This window comes from Periplaneta americana, chromosome 11 (genome assembly GCF_040183065.1).
Source record: "Periplaneta americana isolate PAMFEO1 chromosome 11, P.americana_PAMFEO1_priV1, whole genome shotgun sequence".
In the NCBI taxonomy this organism is placed as follows: domain Eukaryota; kingdom Metazoa; phylum Arthropoda; class Insecta; order Blattodea; family Blattidae; genus Periplaneta; species Periplaneta americana.
The window spans coordinates 39502544-39519950 of record NC_091127.1 but is presented as its reverse complement, the minus strand read 5'-3'; the positions used below and the strand labels follow the sequence as shown (position 1 = coordinate 39519950).

Genomic DNA, 17407 nt, shown 5'->3' with positions numbered 1-17407 from the left:
TTGTCATTACAGAAGATGTTCAAAATGTCCACCTCCTGCTTGAATACAGACCTCACATCGATGTCTCATTGACCTGCGAACACGATCCCAAACTCCACGAGTATTGCGTATGTCCTCAGAACATGCCACAATTCGATTCCGAAGGGATTCCAAATCAGGCACCGGAGACGAATAAACCAATGATTTTAAATGGCCCCACAAGTAGAAATCGAGAGGGTTCAGATCAGGTGAGCGTGGAGGCCAAGCAATTGGGCCACCTCTACCTATCCATCGATCAGGAAACCTTCGATCCAAGTACCGGCGAGCCATACGACTGAAGTGTGTAGGAGCGCGATCATGCAAGAAGTGAATGTGTTGACGATTGATCAGTGGAGTGTCTTCTAAAACATGAGGTATGGTGTTTTGCAGGAAGTTTGTGTACGCCTGCCCCATAAGTCTGTTTACAAGTACATGGGGTCCAACTAATCCATCACCAATGATACCGGCCCACATGTTGAGGGAGAACCGCACCTGGTGATGAGATGGAACAGTTGCACGTGGGTTTTCATACGCCCATACATGCTGATTGTGGAAATTTGTTATGCCATCTCGTGTGAACTGTGCTTCATCTGTAAATAATACTAAGGCAGGAAAGTTCGGATTTACACCACACTGCTGCAAGAATCACTGACAGAACCTAACTCGTGCAGGGTAACCTGCTGGTGACAGGGCCTGTACACATTGCAAATGATAAGGATACAATTGATACTCTTTCAACAGTCTCCAGACAGTCGTATGAGGAACATTGACTTGCAACGCTACCCTTCGTGTGCTGATAGAAGGAGTCACGTTCACAGCCGCCTCCAGAATCTCCTCCTGTACTTCTGGAGTTGTAGATCTTGGTCGTCCCCTTCCCAAACCAGGAGAGTTAAATTTTCCATACTCGCACAGACGGTAATGGAGACGTACAAATGTCTTCCGATCTGGACATTGTCGCTGTGGGTACCTCTCCTGGTACAAACGACGAGCCAGCGCAGCATTGCCGTCCGCCTTACCGTACATGAAGTGTATCTCTGCCAGCTCTTGATTTGAATACATGTCGCACAGTCTAACGCCTACACAACACTGAATGTAACCTTCGCCTCGGAATGAACTGTCAGAGTGCCCTCTTAATGTCTCCTTTGACGGCAACGACCTGCGGAAAGAAAAACGTTCCGGTGAATTTCAATGTTGTGAAGGCCATAACTCGGAAATAAAGCATTTCCGGACACATGTTGTAATGAACTATTTTGATTGTCTACATGTGGGAAATACATACCTGAAATTATGCCCCGTATTTTTGAAACACCCTGTATATATATAATTTGAACTGGTAATGGAAATTACGGGAAAACGGCTGAACGGATTTTAATAAATGACCCCTCATTTTGAAGCTTGGAACCTAAAGTTTTTCAGAAAAATAGTAGTTTTCAATGAAATGTCAATTTTCCTACATCATTTTCCTTTTTTCCAAAATCCATCTGTCGTCAGTTTTGAGAACTAATTAATTGCATTTCAGAATAAAACAAAACACACACTACAATAAACAACATACTATTACACGAAGGCTGACTTAGAGTTCAGATGGCTCAGATTCTTTCACAACATAATGCCAATATGTCGATCTTCATTTGTGTAATTATTTGATAACGTATAAAAATAATTTGTGCGAGATCGTGCGTATTTGCTTGTTTTCCGCACAGAACCAATATGCGGTAAGTGTGAAATACCACATTCAGTATTCCCAACGTAACACACATAACAATTTCCCTCTTCTTACCGCTTAAGAGCGACATTCATTTTACTGCTTTAGGCTTTTAACATATTATTTTTAGAGACGTTTAACATAGTAACAATTATAAATTGGAAACTTATCACTGCAATTTCACTTAAATTGCAATGTTAATTATTGTTTTTAAATATTTGCAAAAATTAAGTAAAGTCTACTACTCCACGAAACTTACTGCGTTCCTGATACAAGTAACATTAAGGAAGCCGTGAAAAAATCAACAAGATTCCAGATGCCGATGTTATTACTGCAATATGTTATATAAATAATATTGTTAAAATATTAAAATGAAAAATAAATCTTTACATAACCTTACCGTTTGTTTTAAGTTCGCATTTATAGACTGGGGGGGAAAAAAAAAGACAGACGTATATCACGGCCTGCTGGAGTATAGTAAACACAGAAAACATTTTATAGAAACAATGTTGAAGAAAGATATTTTGGTGTTCCGAAGTTGCCGTCATTAAACAGAAACCAATATGGAGATTTCATTGCAACTAATTATAAATTCGTCTTTCAGGTATGTAATATACGATCTTCGCACTAAATAATGTACGATACACGAGCGGTATGTTTGTTTTCATGTACTCGGAAATTAAAAAAGCTCAACTACGTTTCGCTTTTTCAATCTTTTCCTCGAACATAAAAACGTCAACATACCGCTCTTGTAACGTTTATTACTATTACAGGTCTGATTCTCTGATCTGTAGTTTTCCGAGTACAGCTGTGTATTGGATATTAAGAACTACAAAACTTAAGAATGTTTGTTGACATTATTACCATTAAAAATGAAATATTATTATAGTTAATGCAACACACAATGCTATACTGATGATATGAAAGTGAAATCTTTTGGGGCTTTATGTAAGTAGACACAGAGAAAGAATATTTTAATATTAGATCTTAATTTCTATAATTTACTGAGTAACGGCTATATACCGTATTGGCCCGAGTGTAAGCCGCACCCGAGTATAAGCCGCACCCTTAATTTTAGGGGGAAAGGAGAAAAAAAAAGAAAAATTGAGTGCAGAATGAGAAAAAAAGGAAAATTGAGTGCAGTGAAATTTACCTGTCACATTATCCAGTTACAAAACTGTTTACATTATTTAAACACTTTTTCTTCAATTACGGTATTACGTGGGTAAATCACCAAAAATACCGGTACAACTAATCACTGTCTTCTCTAATGTCACTGCTGACTTCACTACTACCGGTACCGGTATTTGTTTCATCACTGTCACTTTGTTCATCACTCTCCGCCCAAAGTACGTCGTCCTCACTGCCATCCAGAGCATTAGACACGCAGCATTTCTTGAAGCCTTTGATGATTGAATCTGGTGATATCGCGTGCCATGAAGAGAGAATCCACTCACACATAAGGCTGACAGATGGCTTCTTGATCTTCCCAGATGGAGTGAATGCATGACCCCCTTCTAGAAGCCAATCCGAATACTGTTTTCGGAGATGGTCTTTAAAAGGCTTGTTCACGACGACATCAAGCACCTGCAATTTTGATGTCATACCTCCAGGTAATTTTCTTCTTTACTTCGGGTGTGAGGTGACCTTTAAAGGCACCACTACTAACATAGCCCTCTTACAGAGCAGCGCACCCAGTCTGCGATTCCAAACCGTAGCTAGCCAGTCCACCATTAGTTCGGTTGTCATCCATCCTTTCTCTTGGCAACGAATCACTAATCCCTTAGGTAAATTCTCCTTGGGCATAGTTTTACGCTTCAGAATAACGTACGGAGGCAGTTTTCCTCCATCTGCCGTAACCGCCAGCATCACAGTGATTCTTTGTTTTTCATTTCCAGTTGTTCTCAATGATATGCTTTTCGCCTCTTTATTGTCAACTGTCATATTGCTCGGCATGTCCCAAAATACAGGCGTCTCGTCGGCATTGCCGATCTGGTGTAATGGGTAAGAGTGGCGCTGACGCAAATCAATGATGTGCCTCTGGAAGTTAATGAGTTTCTCAGTAAAATCCTCTGGCAGTCTCTGTGCTAATGAAGTGCTTCGTTGGAGAGCAAGGCCACTTCTACGCATAAACCTGCGGCACCAACCTATACTCCCATGGAATTCTGTCTGTGGAATGTTTAGGGTCTTCGCTATTTCCAACGATTTTACCTGGATTACTTGTCGAGAGATAGGCATCCCTTCTTTCCTTTTGTCTTGTACAAAGGAAAGGACCCTACGTACAAACGTAGGGTTCAGGGTATTTCCCAGCCTTGGGTCCTCTGAAAGATTTTCTGGTTGTATTGGCATTTTTCAGTTTATCCTCCGAGGCGATCCAGCGCCGCACATTAGACTCATCCACACTAAACTTTTTGCCGGCTTCTCTATTAGACGTACTCCTAGCATGACGAATAACTGCAAGTTTGAAACTAGCGTCATTACTGCGCCGAATTCCCAAGCTTGTTGAAACTTTTCTTTCTACGTTTCCGCTCATGGCTGAACCCGTAGCTACGTACAAACTGTTTTAATCTGTCCTATCATACAAAAGAGTACGATCACTGTAATATGAAGACTGGTACATTGTTGCGTCATATACCATACGATTGCTGACAATTTCAAACACGAGCGAGTGGCATTGTTGCTCCATTTCAAAATGATAAAATTACCGGTAGCAACATGCGCCACATTTCAAGTTTAAATTTATCGGCCGCGCAAATAAGCCGCACCCCAACTTTTCGAGTTTGAAATTTGAATAAAAAGTGCGGCTTATATTCGGACCAATACGGTATATAAACTTATGTTACTGAAAACTATAAAACTTACGTAAGGTAACAATATTGTTATTAAAAATGAAATACTTTTATAGTTATTAATCAAGTGGTGTGGGTCTTTTTCATATATGTAATGGCAGTGTGATATAGATATGTCTGATTCTCTAATTTTCCTTGGTAGTAATTGAGTCCTGCTTCCTATGTTAGCTGCGTCTTTAAACTACATCAAAATTAATTACATATTTATTTGGTTTAATCGATTAGATTTGTGATTGCTGCCAAGCATATTTTGTGGTATGGATAATAGCATGCCATTTCACTTCTTGCTACCGTGATGAGTAAGTTTATTTCTCGCAACCAGCAACAAATGAAGCACTGAAACTGCTAACGATTTACGATGGACAATTTTATTTAGGGCGTATATAAGATTCTACAACTCTGACATATCATTCGCCTCATTTTCCGCATCTCAGCCATAGATTCCTCACAAGAGCCTACATTACAGAAAATATACGGAACAACATTCATTGTTACACAAATTAATTCAGCCGTATTTGGTAGATCAGTATTATCTGGAAGAAGCGCAAAAATTACAATTCCTAAGAAAAGACCAAAAGGTATTACTTACTGATAAAATAAGAGGCCTACAAAGTTTGTAGTCTCTTGATCACCTCAGCAAGATCTCTTAGTGGGAAAAAGTGATTCTGCCCTCTACATGTCAGGGTAGTTCACGAAACATGCAGCAGCTGTATCAAGATGCTAAGTCATTTGTTCAAAGCATGACAAACCTTACATTTTCTTAATTTTCACCTACAATCCGCAATGACCTGAAATAGCTAGATACTGCATTACTCCCACATGAAAAACCCACTGATCGTCCTGACATTTTTACTTGCGATTTCGCACTGAAACTCAAGAACTGAAGACGGATAGGTCCAAGGAAAAGTATTTGGCATAAAAAAACATTCAGTGGGAGTATGTTTCACTATTATGGAAGCAAATAACTATCAAAATGTGTGGTATTCTTCATTGAAAATAAATCTGAACTATTTTTATTTGAACGTTTTATGGTCTTAGTTTGCAACATTTGCTGCACAAGCCACTAGTATGATTATATTTTAAGCCTGTTTTCTTCCAAACCAAAGCTAATCCTTTCCTAAAACTTTGAGTGGATAAAAAGACTAGTCAGTCCTTTCATAGAAATGGACATAACGTGTTTTGTGATCACACTCTTCAATATTACTCTTCCATGTTTTGAGAGTCATATCTAGTGCCAGGATTCAAATGAGATGCATATTTTTACTGGTTATTTGAAACTCGAAATAATTGTAATTGAATCTGTTATTTGAGAAACTACACAAGTCAATTTTTAGCCAAAACGAGTTTATTGTGTTTCTGATTGTTCCCAGACGCTGTGACCACGGATATTTCGTTCACTGTTTCGTACGTCTCTTTGATATTCTGTCCACTATATTTTTTGTCCTCTGGTGGTGTTTTATGTCCACTATTATTTCGTCCACAGTTTAAATGTCCATTGAGCTTTGTCCTATGAAAGTCTGGTCCACATTTTATTATGTCCTACATTTATCTTTGTTCTATTTATTAAGTTGTCCATTTTATTATCTCGTCCAGTACACTGTGTCCAATATTCCTGATTGTCCATTTGCATAAATGGTTTAAACTAATACACTATTACTACTATACCACTACCACAACCACTATAATAATAATAATAATAATAATAATAATAATAATAATAATAATAATAATAATAATAATAATAATAATAATAATAATGTGAATGAAAGTGGTAAGTATAATTGTTGTGGACTAGCACGTCCCGTCTTCTTACGGTTGTTATCATATAAGCCATTTTAAATGTCTTCACTTCAAAATTTAATACTGAACCAATGGACTACATACTTGTATTTCCATAGAAATTAACATTATTATGCTATAATAGTACATTATGCAACGAGCCTATAATGATAGTAATTAAGAAGCGAGTATGGATATTTATGAAACGAGCGCAAGCGAGTTTCATAATTTTCATACGAGCCTCTTAATTACCATTATAGGCGAGTTTCATACGACTCTTTATGCTCGACCATGTTTCTAACTTGATATTATTAATTTTCTTTGTATCTGACCTTGGCCAATGTCCCATATGTTGTGAGATGTGCGCAGACGCGAAAGTATTGATTTTTTCCGAGGAACAGATGTTCACATTAACCTTGCTAGGCCATAAGAACCTACAGAGATAACATTAAAATTAAATTAGACATTGAAAAACGAGATGACAAATTGAATTTATTTGAATATTATTTATAATTAACGCTAATTATTATAGTAACAGAACATAACCTTCTGTGACAGTATTGGATTTCCAGCCTCCGTGACTTTTCGCTAATTCTCTTTCGATTGCATATCCGAGAATAATCGATACTTGCGGTTTTATAATGGTAGAAAGCTGACCTGTCATTGGCTGAACAGTTGTAACCTGAGTCGTCATTGGCTGAAAGACCTGACCTTTAATGAGTAGGTGTACTTTAATGACATACATTAAAGGTCTGCTACCAGGTGTATAATTACTACATTTCGGCATGTTCGAGCATAAAATAATTAAATACATTTCCATAGCAACCCTTCTTTTTTTAAATTGCATATTGGAATTACTTGTTACTCAAAAATTAACAAAATATTCGAGGACAAAATATTTAGTTGGCATAGAAACTAGTCGACAAAAAAAAAATTAGGAAAAAATTATGGATACAATAATTTTCGATCGAAATATTAATGGACAAATTGTTTGGTGGACGAAATGTTTGCTGGACTAATTTCCTTGGGCAAAATAGCAATGGACGTCAGATAGTGGAAAAATTGTCTGTAGGACGTACTGCTGTGGACGTATCGTCCTGAAAGCGTTTATGACAGTAATACATGTAATTTACACGTTTGTAGGAGAAAGTGAAAATGTCCGCCTTATGATGCCGTGGCAGTATTTTAGTGAATAGGATGAAATCAAAAGGCTTTATGGAGATATATTTTCCTGGCCTAGTCGTAACAATAGATGACACACCTGAGGAGCTGTAATGTGGGACTGTAATAAGATATCAATGTCATCACTTTAAAATATTTTGGATTTTTTTCACTTTGTAATATGAAGGACAAAATACATTATATTATACTAAATTCGTACCTAGAAAGCTTCTATTCACATTAATTTACACACAAAATAAATATAGGCTAAACTACTATAATTTTTACTAAAAATTATGGTTTTGAGAAATAACATATGTCCACGAACTTTTAGGGCATCCAGCGCTCTAAAATATAATTAAAGGTTGCTTTAAAATATTTATAAATATTATAATTGATATGAAAAATTCACCCTAAAAAGATAGAAACGTACATCCAATATTATAAGTTGCAGAGAGTTTTATTGCAATTTTCTCAAAACTCATAGCTAAGGACATGTGTGGTTTCTCAAATAACCGATTCAATAGAGAAAATAAACAAAAGAAGGATAAATATTATACATACAGTTGCTTCGGCTAAACAAGTATAACAATTGCAATAGAATCGGCCACCCATCCAAGAAACTTATGAAGTGATTGGAATCTGTAAATAAAGAAGCCGAAGACATTTACTAGCAGAAATATACAACACAGCCAAAAATCGTAAAAATCAGTCAATTTTTCGAATGATCAGTTACTTATGAAAGATCCTGTATTTTGTTTCGTTAAATATATTCCTTTCTAAATACAAGGTTTGACATTACTAAGCTTTTCGTCTCAAATCACCTCTTTCAATTTTCATTGCAATTATGTTACTTTTGAAAAACCTCGTATGTGAAGACTCAAGCGTTGGAACAACAAGAAAATTTAATACGAAATTTCCAAATGCCATCGTTCTCAACTGGGTCGAGATACGCAGAATTGTATATCCAACGGAAAGTAGCGTGTCTGCCTTAGACAAGAAAACGGAAACGATGGCATCGGATGCTAACAGAAAAGAAGTTAGATGAAATTGGAAATCTTTCTCGCGATCTCACGCAATGTGATTTGTACCTGTGGGAAAATTTAAAGAACTCGAGCAAGTACCATCCATATATTCGTACTTTCGAAGAACTGAAAATCATGGGAGACGTCTCTTATAAGTTACAAAACACTTCTGAAAATTCTAACTTTTTCAGCACATGCCAATTACGTCTGACTGCAATGTACAACATACACAGCAACCGCTATGAAATGGTTAAATATTGTTTTTACTTTAGTAATAAAAGTCTAACTTTACTTTCTCTAATAAATACAATAATATCTCATATTTCTTGGTCGGAGCTATTACTAATGCCGGTGGCCATCTTAGTAGCTCAGTTGGCAGAGAACTGGCTTATTATTATTATCCAATTTAATGAACCCTATTTCACCCTGAGGTATATTAGGGTTATAGTTGGTATCAAAATACATATTTTATAAGCAATAAACAACAATAAAATTATAATACAAAATTGTGGTCAAGGTTACAATTCACATGAATTATGTACAAGAATGCACCTTAATGAAAGAATGGGTCGTTTCATAAAGCCTCAAGGCATGTCTCTATATTTATATCTAATGGTTATGGAAATAAATAAATATATATATATACATATATATATATATAATAGCTATTAAACATGTTATTTTAGAAGCAATAAATAGCTATACTAAAAGATGGCTTAAAATTTAAGAATTAAATACATTATTTAGTAACAACAATTGGCAGTAATCAGGTATTACAAGAAATGGCTCAAAATTAGAAATCAAATGCCTAATTAAAATAAAAATTAAAACCAATAGCACAATATTATAATATGCGAAATTGAAGACTTACAGTTTCATTATGGTTGATTAGAACTAATACGATTTTTTTTCCCGGAATAATTTAACATTTTACAGTTTCACGAATATTCTATTCAAGAAGGACATGAAATACTTATATGATTTGGAGTTGGTAAGTATATTGGTTAACGGTTTGGTAAATGTATAATTTAAAGTGTTCAGTAACAACTCAAGCTCGTATCTTTCACGGCAAAAGACTGGACAATCATATAATACATGTTTGACATCTTGAGATTCCTCCCCACAAATGCAAGTTGCATCGTCTTTAATAATAATAATAATAATAATAATAATAATAATAATAATAATAATGTTTTATTTTCGCTGGCAGAGTTAAGGCCATAAGGCCTTCTCTTCCACTCAACCAGCCTTAATCAATACAATACATAAATTTAAATTACAAATATTTACACTACACTTAAAAGGTTCTCCAGCAATATTCTTCACTACACATTTATTTAAATTTAGATAAATCTATAAGGTAAAGTAGTAACTTAATTTATGAGCTAATTTAATTCAATGAATTATAATTAATTTAATATTTGAGATAGCTAGTAAAATGATGAAAATTAATTTAATATAAGCTTACTAGGACTATGTTACAGGGAGAATATATATATTTCTATTTCTATCATGAGAATATTAATGTAATTGCCATTAGAGGTTTTGTAAATCTAATTAGAGAAATTAATGATAATAATAATAAGAACGGACAGATGTTAGTTTCATTATAAGTAACAAATATTAATCAGCAATTAATTTGTTAAGTAAGAATTTATGTAATTTTGACCTAAATGAAGTTATTCTCCAACAACCCCTTATATCACTCGGAAGCGAGTTCCAATTTCTAGCAACTAAAACTGTATAGGATGAAGAATATAAAGATGTCTTGTGGTAGGGTATAATGAGTAAATTGTTATGATGAGATCTTGTACTTAACTGATGATATGCGGATAAATTTTGAAAACGAGAAGCCAAATAGATTGGGGTAGCGGTGCGCAGAATTTGAAATAAGAGAACAATAGAATGCAGGGCTCGTCGATCGCTTAGCCTTAGGCAAGACAGAGTTTGGAAAGACGGGGAAACATGATCATACTTACGAATATTGCAAATATAACGGACGCACGCATTATGCACACGTTGTAGCCTGCTGCTCAAATTTGCATTTAGGTTACTTAATATAATATCGCAGTAGTCAAAGTGTGGCATCACGAGTGTTTGTACAAGGATTAGTTTTAATTTATCAGGAATCTATTTAAGTATTCGCCGAATTTTCCATGCCCAGTCAAAAACTGTGTCAGTACGAAATTTGGCATATGACTAGATTTCGAAATTGAGGTCCCAGTAGGGGCGATACAGGTTGACTGATAGCGGAGTATTGGGTGGAGGAGGGGAAAACAGGCTATGGCTTGTTTACTTTTTCCGTCTTCTATCCACTGTGCTCTCTGTCTAGGTATGGTTAAAGTTGAAGATTTCGTACGTACTAGCACTGAAGCTGGGATATTTAGGACGACGTGAAGTCATTGCAATGTCGAAAACGAAATGCAATTGGAACAAATGTTTAAATACACATTATCTTGTAGAAGAAAATTAGATGAAATAAAATAAAACCTTACAAGAAAAGGAAAAATGCAATACAACTGCTTGGGGAAAAAAATACGACCTTAATTATGGACTAAAAATTTATAACATGATTTTGAAATTTATATATTATATATAAATTATTAAGAAATTATAACATGTATGAATTCAAATTTAAAATGAAAAAGATAATTAGAATACGTAAGCTAATTGAAATTATTAATATATATTTCACTGATATATTTTAAATAAGTATATTGTGTTATTATAATTCACTTGATTCTCAGTTTACTCTGTGGGATTCACATTTTATAACATCGAGAAAATCCTAAGAGAAATTCTGAAGGATTCAATTCAAATTTTGCAATTTCATTTTTATTTCAAGTAACAAATATAAATGACACTCGGGAGGAAATTAAACGCAGAATAAATATGGGAAATGCGTGTTATTATTCGGTTGAGAAGCTCTTATCATCCAGTCTGCTGTCCAAAAATCTGAAAGTTAGAATTTATAAAACAGTTATATTACCGGTTCTTCTGTATGGTTGTGAAACTTGGACTCTCACTCTGAGAGAGGAACATAGGTTCAGGGTGTTTGAGAATAAGGTGCTTAGGAAAATATTTGGGGTTAAGCGGGATGAAGTTACAGGAGAATGGAGAAAGTTACACAACACAGAACTGCACGCATTGTATTCTTCACCTGACATAATTAGGAACATTAAATCCAGACGTTTGAGATGGGCAGGGCATGTAGCACGTATGGGCGAATCCAGAAAAGCATATAGAGTGTTAGTTGGGAGACCGGAGGGAAAAAGACCTTTAGGAAGGCCGAGACGTAGATGGGAGGATAATATTAAAATGGATTTGAGGGAGGTGGGGTATGATGATAGAGACTGGATTAATCTTGCACGGGATAGGGACCGCTGGCGGGCTTATGTGAGGGCGGCAATGAACCTTCGGGTTCCTTAAAAGCCATTTGTAAGTAAGTAACATAATTTCAACTTCACTTTAATTTTCTTTTGAAATTTATTGTACGTATTTCCATTGTTTCATTGTAAACTTCTATATGCATTTGTTTTTTGGATCCTTGTGGTCACCCTTACTGAAGGGCAGATAGTTTTATTTTATCAAGTTAACCTACAAAACTTTCATTTTTGGCTTCTTACTGAATAAACTACAATATAAGTCTTACTAAATGCTATATTTGAGTTATTTTCATTCTATTTATTTATTTATCTAAACTATAACAGCTCCCTGTATTAACAGGCTGCCACAAAGACAGAGCATATTGTGCAATAGGCAGTTGAAAGTATAAATAATATACATATGTTTAAGGTTAATGGAGTCTTACAACAATGACAAGAAATGACTGAATAAATAATTAGGTATTAATTAATTAGTTGAAGATCACTGTTGACCGTAGAGATGGTTTCGGAGTAGAAATATGCATCCTGTCTTTTTTAAAATTTATTAACCCTTAAATTGGCAAAACTTCATTTCTCACACTAGTTTATTAAACCGTGTCGGACTGTAAAGAAAACAACTATCGGACACATTGAAAGACAATCTTTCAGCTTTCCCAATGACGGGACTGCCTCATTGGACAAAGCATAATGAACATACTTACTTACAAATGGCTTTTAAGGAACCCGAAGGTTCATTGCCGCCCTCACATAAGCCCGCCAGCGGTCCCTACCCTGTGCAAGATTAATCCAGTCTCTATCATCATACCCCACCTCCCTCAAATCCATTTTAATATTATCCTCCCATCTACGTCTCGGCCTCCCTAAAGGTCTTTTTCCCTCCGGTCTCCCAACTAACACTCTATATGCATTTCTGGATTCGCCCATACGTGCTACATGCCCTGCCCATCTCAAACGTCTGGATTTTAAGTTCCTAATTATGTCAGGTGAAGAATACAATGCGTGCAGTTCTGTGTTATGTAACTTTCTCCATTCTCCTGTATAATAAACATATTGAGTGAAAACAAAAACAGACCACAAAAGAGAAATGAGGGGAAATATGTTGTGCAATATTCTAGTACTGTGAAATTTTAATTTTCCTACCAATTTTTTTCTATTGTTCTACTAAATGTATAGCATATAGCCTATTAACCTGTTGTATCCTATATGTAGGATACATTGCCAATTTAAGGGTTAACCTATGTACTATTTGCTCAAGTTTCCCTCCTAACACGAGTTTTACCCATACGGAAATTAGATTTATAGCAAATAGGATATAATATAAAATGTTGTGTCTTTTATAGTAATGGTACTATTGTTTTAAGACTAATTTATTTTTGTGATTTATACTTTACAGAAACCTTATTTATGTCGTTTCTTTTAATTATAAATGTTGTATGTTCTGATAATAATAATAATAATAATAATAATAATAATAATAATAATAATAATAATAATAATAATAATAATGATAATGATGATGATAATAATAATAATAATAATAATGATAATGATAATAATAATAATGATAATAATAATAATTTCTGAAAATTACTTTTTAAACAGTATTTTTCTGTATGACTCTTTACAGACCTAAAAAAAAATGTTACGTTTCTACACCTGAGAGACGATAATACATTGTATTCTAGCCAACATTATATTTACTTTTGTCATTCAGGCGAAAGTTTGTTTATTTATTTATTTGCTCGGCCTACGTATAGTTTATTTAAAATCTCCAACTGACACGGTGTGTGTAAGATGGGAGGGGACTACCTTTCCAGCTGCTCTATAAACACTGCTTTATCCTGTGTGCACGTAACTGCAGAGTTTATGTACTTCAACTTCGAAGTCTACTTATGACGACCAACGGATCCAAGTTCAAATTCAGGTAATATTGGAGTTGTATATGCAAGGCGAATGTCAGGTAATCTCATGACGAATCCTCGGTCTCATCGTGCCAAATATAATCTAGCTATCACCAATAACTTACAGCGTCGTTGCGCTTTTGAATAACAGACTTAAAAAAAAAAAAAAAAACTGACGAATGTTGACAACTGTTAATACTCGTAAAAGTAAAAGTGTGATGACGCTAAGGCAATGATGATGATAATCATGACATGGACTTATTCTAGTGGTTACCATTCTTTTTTCTGGATCTCACTTTCATGGGTTCAAACCCGATTGAGAGTAATGGATATTTAAGAGAGATAAGAATCCTCAGTAAGTGTCCTTTCGGAAATTAAGTAGAAGTGGGAAGCTCGAGTCGGAGAAGCAGAGAGATTGCCCTGATTGAGAGGGCTTCAGGTAAAATTTTCAGGTCATTTCTCGCCAATTCAATTCTGAAATTAGCATTATAATCTTATTCTGCGAGTAAATTTTTCTCACTACCACATTAAATTTATTTATTCATCCATCGACAGCGATGATGATAATGGAAATGAGATGTTGTTGTTGATGGAAATAGGGTAAAGGTTGGTAAATTGTGATACTAATAATAAGTTATTATGATAGCACTTTCTGAGAATTTTTTACAATTTTACTGAGCGAGAGAAGGACCGGTTTTGTGCAGAAACTTGTCCACGAACATTCCCTTAATACGTTGGCGCAAAAAACCGATCTTCCTCTTGCTCAGTAAAATTGTAAAAATTTCTCAAAAAGAACTATCATAATAGTATTAGTATCACAATACTACCAACCTTTACCCTATAAGTGAAAGTAAAGATGAAGACGATTGTTACGATAACTAAGTACAAAATAAAAATCTGAAACAGTTTAATTGGTTGCCTGCAAAGACAAAGCAGTGAACGAGGCGGAGGGAGGTCTTCACTGGAAGCTAACAACATAAATTTCCAGAAAGCAGAGGATCTTTATAGACGAAATCTGCATCCGCAGAAGCATGCGATCGAAGCTCATGCGATGGCTCACGAACGGGCTCGCGTGTTGTAAGTGGACGCGACGCCTTCTTTCCGCCCCTAGGTGAATGTTTACAGCCCGTATCTGTGCCCTCTACTTTAAGTCTGCAATGCCAACTTTCCAGGTTCCTATAACTTATTCTCTATCTGTGCAATATCAATACCTACTTCAACCTTGCATCACTGAGTAATGCATTTATGCCCCCAGGAAAATAAAATTGAAGCTGCTCATAAGATTTTTAGGAAATTTGATCAAATTTAAATGTTTAAGAGGAGGAGTAAGCGTCCACTGTTTTAATTCCTTATTTTGTCAGTATAAAGAAATATAGAGAGAAAGTAATATGAAATTGCAAAAGCCGATTTCCATGTTTTCAAAAAACGAAACATTTCTTTTTAATATGCCTTATATTTATCTGTTTCTTAAACTATTAGACAGAATTTCCTCATACATTATATGTGTCTATTAGTATTTTGGTCTGGAAATAATGCACATGAAATGAAATAATTTTTAATAAATAATTATTGGGTTTTTAGTGTTAAAAAGTAACATAGAATGACGATTACTGACGATTCAATTACAACAGTTTTTTAAACAAATTCTGTTTCTTATACGAAATCATGCTGCAATTATTAATTATTATTAATAGTTGTTAATTATTATTTTTTTATTTTATTTGGTTATTTTACGACGCTGTATCAACATCTATGTTATTTAGCGTCTGAATTAAATGAAGGTGATAATTCCGGTGAAATGAGTCCGGGGTCCAGCACCGAAAGTTACCCAGCATTTGCTCGTATTGGGTTGAGGGAAAACCCCGGAATAAACCTCAACCAGGTAACTTGCCCCGACCGGGATTTGAACCCGTGCCACCTGGTTTCGCGGCCAAACGCGCTGACCGTTACTCCACAGGTGTGGACATTAATTATTATGATATGAAATTAATTATTAAGATATGAGGAGCTTCGTATCAAAGTTGGACAACTGCACTTTTGCTTTTTTACAGGAGAGGCGAAAAACTAGATCCTTGGAAACCAATGTCACCGTTATACGTACATTTTTTTAAACATTCTCATGGGCCATAGAAACATTTTTTTCAGTCTCAAAATGTGATTAAAATTAATATTCAGATCGATATTTACGTTTAAAAAGTGGAGTTGTCCATCTCTGCAACTAAGTCATGGAGTTGTCTGTTTTTGAAACCAAACAAAGCCATATTTACAGTGAAATTGTCTACTTTTGAATCTAAGTCACTTCTAACTCGATTTCAAAGCAAAATTACGTCAAACAATACTTATTCATCCACAAACCGATTATATAAACGATCAGCCATGTTGGATTCGCGATGCGTGATGGGAAAAGGTGGTACGAATGTGGGCTTCTCATTGGCTACTGAAGGAATTGTCCCAATTTGAAACCAAGCCACAGTGGAGTTGTCTACATTTTGATTCTAAAGCGCACAATTAAGTGCTATTTTCGCTCTGTTCTGTCCGTTTTTGAACCTAAACAGTTCCAGAGTCGCATTCAGCACACAAAATTCTATGAGAAACAATCAATATCTCGAAATCGCAAAAAATGAAGTGGTCTAACTTTGATGCTATGCTCCTCATATAGTGTCTACAAATATATAAATATACATTATTAAAATATTACCATACAAATTTTCAAAAATATAAATAAGACTGTATGTTTATTCTACAAGAAGAAATTTGACGTGTCCTTTGGCTGAACATACAACCACTAGACTAAATGATAAGAGTTTCAGGCTAGAGATACATAACTTCATATTAATAATAAATCAGACTTAGGTGATTTTAATTTTGATAAATTTAAGACTAAAATTAAGCAAATTGTTTAGTACTCATGTCCGTTTTTCCTTTTCCTTAATATCAATATATTTTATTATTTTGTTTGTATCCGAGGCCAAGAAAGAGAACGAAGAAGATCCTCTCAATGTCCCGCAACCGTAATCGCCTACGATGTCTTGTATAAGGAAAACTTGGCTAATTTCATGACATGGCTAATTTCGTGACACATATTTTTTTAATTTACTACGAAATTATACCAAAGACAAATATGTAACTTTGATGGCATAGTAGGCTATAAATGACAGAAGATGTTCTATAACATAGATTTTGTTCACTACGCTCTTGCAGTGACTTCAATGGATTTTTTTTTAATTACTTGGAGAATTGTGAGATCTACAACTCTGAATTTGTGAGTGAATAAATCATGCAATTTACTTTGATAAAAGAAGAGTTTTTTGCTGTGTTTTGTGGTCCAAATTGTTTTGAATGGTAAGTACTGACACTAGATACTTCTTGGTGAAAAAGATATGCCTATCGATGCACTGATTATATAAGAGAGCCTTATCGTGGGAAGTTATTTTCATAGAGTTTTTCTCATTCCACGAGACCATTTTTTCTCTTTAAATTTTTTTCTACGCCATGACAATACTCTCTAGTGGAAGAAATATCAAATGTATGAAACATAAAATATTTGTGTGTATGTGTGTCTGTGTGTGTGTGTTTTCATAGC

At 34.9% G+C, this 17407-nt stretch overlaps 1 protein-coding gene across 5 annotated transcripts in view; it reads right to left on the bottom strand.

The window, feature by feature from the left end:
* LOC138708955 (facilitated trehalose transporter Tret1-like) overlaps positions 1–17407 on the bottom strand; it is a 245068-nt gene that overhangs the window by 44878 nt on the left and 182783 nt on the right. For 2 of the 5 annotated variants that reach the window (XM_069839345.1, XM_069839347.1), the window contains one exon: positions 8077–8154. The exons of the other annotated variants lie outside the window; for them this stretch is intronic. The gene's annotated coding sequence lies outside the window, so the exon portion shown is untranslated. The remainder of the gene's footprint in view (positions 1–8076; positions 8155–17407) is intronic. 5 annotated transcript variants of the gene reach the window in all.